Source organism: Erinaceus europaeus, chromosome 11 (assembly GCF_950295315.1).
Source record: "Erinaceus europaeus chromosome 11, mEriEur2.1, whole genome shotgun sequence".
In the NCBI taxonomy this organism is placed as follows: Eukaryota; Metazoa; Chordata; class Mammalia; order Eulipotyphla; family Erinaceidae; genus Erinaceus; species Erinaceus europaeus.
In genome coordinates, this window is record NC_080172.1 from 84,586,278 (window position 1) to 84,590,574 (window position 4,297).

The window sequence follows — 4,297 nt, forward strand, 5'->3', positions numbered from 1 at the left end:
CTTCCTTCCTTTCTTTCTTTCTTTCTTTCTTTCTTTCTTTCTTTCTTTCTTTCTTTCTTTCTTTTTTCCCTTCATTATTTCTTTTCAGGAATCTCCATACCTTTTGTTGTAAAAGATGCAACAATTTATCTTCTCACCAGAAGTATATGAAAGATCCTTTTTTCTCCATACTATTGACCATACCTCCTTCCATTATTTTTGATATAGGCTATCTGGACAGGATTGAGACATTATCTCACTGAAGATTTAATCGATGTTTCCGTAGTAAGTGATATTGAGTGTTTTCATATGCCTGTTGGTTATCTCTGTATCTTCTTTACAAAGAAGTGTCTATTCAGTTCTATTTATTGTGTAGGTTGTTTGTAATTATTTGTTGTTATTGTTGGTATATATGTTCTTGCCTTTTTTTCTATTGCTCAGGATTCACTGCTTATAGCTGACATTTTTAGATAGAAAGATGGAGACAGAGACACGAAGACAAAATAATCCACAATATTAAAATTCCTCAGTGAACTGAAGTCTGGCTTGAACCGGGAATACATGCATGGCAGAATAGCCATCTTTCCAGGTAAACTACCCAAGCTACATGTATATGAAATTTTATGTATTTTGACTAATAGCCTCTTATCTTGTGTATTATGTGCATATGTCTTCTAGTCAGTAGGTTGCCTTTTCATCTTTGTGATTTTTTTTTTTTTACTGTAACTGATGATGTTTGATGTAGAGCTATTAATTTATTTAAATGTCACTCAGAATTTTTTGAGTTAAGATTAGTTTTTATCATTATGTTAAAGCTTTGTTTGGGCCAAAAACAAGACAAAACCACATGGAGGACAAAGAGTATGTTTTATTAACTGTCATGTTCAGTGGGTTTGAACCTGAATTTGAACAAGCTGCTCAGTAGGCTCAAGCATTTTACTGACTTTGCAAAGTGAGCATGGCATTAATGACTCATAGTGCAAGTGGACTGAACAGAAGTGAAGGCAGTGGAAACTTTAAACTAGGGTGTTATACATAAGGACTGTATGTTCTCTCCATCTCATATTCACATTATCACTCCATGCCTATCATGAACACTTCAAAAACTCTTTACTGCACAGATTTGCTTTTATTTCCTTTGCTACTGGAGTGCCTCCAAAGATATTTCTAGGTCTATATCCATGGATATATTGTCTGTGTATTCTATTATGCATGCAATTTGCCAATTATCAATAATTATCTACTAGTTGTGGTAAATATAAACTGGTATGTTAGAAGCAGGGAATTTTAGAGGTTTTCTGATATCTCCCTATTCTTTTTTGGTCTGAGTGTATCAGAAAAAGAGAAATCAGTGCACTACTCAGTCACTTCTTATGATTTTCTTTTTCTTTCTTTTTAAAATTTTTTAATTATCTTTATTTATTGGATAGAGACAGCTAGAAATCAAGAGGGAAGGGGTTGATAAAGAGAGAAGGAGACAGAGAGAGAGACCTGTAGCACTGCTTTATCACTTGCAAAGCTTTCCCCCTGCAGATGGGGACTAGGGGCTCTAACCTGGGTCCTTTCACATTGTAATACCTGCACTCAACCAGGTGTGCCACCACCCGGCCCCTTCTTTTTCTTTTTGCATACTTGCTATTGAACCTAGAGCCTCAAACATGCAGAAGCTGTCCTCTATAAAATATTCTTGGATTCTCTATTCACTTTAAAATGAGAACACTAGACTAAGATGTGTAAAGGAATAAATTACATGGAGTAACACAGGCATCAGTTCTATACAGACAAAAAGAGAATCCTGGACTGCCATGCAGTTGTTCCTGCATCATTACTGCCTTTGCTGTCCTCTGAGCCAGAGAGGAAAACAATCTACCTGAACATATAGAGGACACCTATTGCTATTCTGACAGTGTATTTTGCTGTATGTCAATATATGCAAATATATGCTAATTCAAATGGGATATTTGGCAGGCCACAGAGAACCCCATTTAGCTGCTCCTAAGAAAATTATCCCCAAAGAATATAAAATAGAATAAAATTGTTCCAAAGCCTGATTAATTTTTTGTGGTCTGCACAGAACTGCCTGATCATTTATCCAATTCCCTGAGCTGGGTCTCTTTAGTGGTACTCTCTTCTTTTTTGTAAAGATCACACAATAAACATGCTCAGATTCATCCCTTTTATTCAAGCATGCAGCCACAAGAGCTCATTTCAGCTTTGTGGTCCCTGGTGTGGATGCAGATGCCAGAGCATCTTTCAAGCTGAACACTTTTCATGTCTGGTGATAGACTGGAGTTGAGAGATTTTCTTTTTAACTTAGAGTGAGTTGTGAAGATTAAAGGAAGTACTTGACTTCAGAATTGAGCTTATTTTAGAGTAATAGACTAAATGTGGTAGAAATTTTTTTCAATCTCTTTTCTTTTCTTTTCTTTTCTTTTTCTTTTTTCTTTTTTTTTTTTTTTTAAAGAAAATACTACAGGCCTTATCTGACCCATCTTGGACAGAGCTGGAAGGAGTTATGTTAAGTCAGCTAACTCAGAAAGATAAAGATGAGTATGGGATGTCCCCACTCATCAACAGAAGTTGAGAAAGAAGAACAGAAAGGGAAACTAAAAGCAGTATCTGATTAAATCTAGAGCAGGGCACCAATGTAAAAACCCTGTGGTGAAGGGGAGGGTGGCCATTGGGCTTCCTGGTGAGATGGGGGTGGGGGGATTTGGGGGCAAGAAGATGGGGATGGGACACAGTCTTTTGGTGGTGGGAATGGTGTTTATGTACATTCCTATTAAAGTGTAAACATATAAACCACTATTTAATTAATATTAGAGGGGAAAATTGATCATATGTCTAGAACTTCTTAAAACACAGACTGAGTCTTTTTAATACATAGGCTGATTCTTTGATATGTGGACTCTCTCAAAAGCCTAGACCAGAAAAAAAAAAAAAGCCTAGACCTGGGAAAACAGAAGCAGCCGGTAGCTCAGCTATATAGGGGATGCTGGGTATTATACCCCAAACCCTAACAAAGGGACTTTCCAAAGTTAACCCAATAACCAAATAATGTGATGATAACAATAACTATCAACTGTCTTCTTGAACCCTAAGACAGCAGGAACCTCACATTTCCACTATAAAGCCTATATTTCCCCCAGTCCTTGAACCTTAGGGTGGGGTCCACTTTCCTGCATGCTGCTCTCAATTCAAATCAAATAATATTGCATCCGCAGATTGCAACCTAATCAACTCAATGAGTGCCACCACAACAAGCTTCACTTCAGACCATGACTAGAGACTTCAGGTGTGGAATGACAACCCTGGGTGAGAACTTTCCTTTCATAGTATTCTCTAATTCCATTCCAGGTGTTCCACTCCCCAATAAAGTCCCCAAAACTAGATATAGACCAGGTCCTCTGAGATAGAGCATAGGTTCACATGTGCCCATAAACTAGGGGAAAAATATATACCTGAAAACAGAAGTACACAACACCTCATCTGCACTATTCCAGTCTTTAGGTCCATGATTGTTCAACAATTTGTTTGGCTTTGTATGCTAACTCTCTTTTAAGCCACCAGGTTCCGGATGCCAGCAAGATGCTGACCAGACTTCCCTGGACAGAGGACCCCATCAATGTGTACTGGAGCTCCGCTTCCCCAGAGCCCCACCCTACTAGGGAAAGAGAGAGACAGACTGGGAGTATGGATTGACCAATCAACGCCCATGTTCAGTGGGGAAGCAATTAAAGAAGCCAGACCTTCCACCCTCTACAACCCACAATGACCCTGGATCCATACTCCCAGAGAGATAGAGAGTGGGAGGGCTATCAGGGGAGGGGATGGGATATGGAGATCGGGTCATGGGAATTGTGCAGAAATGTACCTCTCTTATTCTATGGTTTTGTTAATGCCTCCTTTCTTAAAAAAATTTAAAAAAAGAAAATACTAAAGGCCATAAATATTTTGGACATTAGAATATATACACTGTCCCTAAACTATGACACTGGCCCTGACCTTGACCCTGACTCTGACTTGCAATGGAACCTATCCCTAACCTATGACACTGACCTTGACTGTGACCCTGACCTTAATTCTCACATAAACCTGATCCTGACCCTGACTCTAATGCCTAATTCTGACCCTGACCCTGAAACTTAACCCTTAAATGACCCTTGACCTTGCCCTAAGCTTGAATATAACTCTGATCTTCAGCCTGACCCTGAACTTTGCCCTGGACATTAGAATATAAACACAAATCAGTGTAACTTAAAGTAGGCATTCTTATAAAAGGAATGATAAACATGACTGATAAAGATGGTAAAAATTA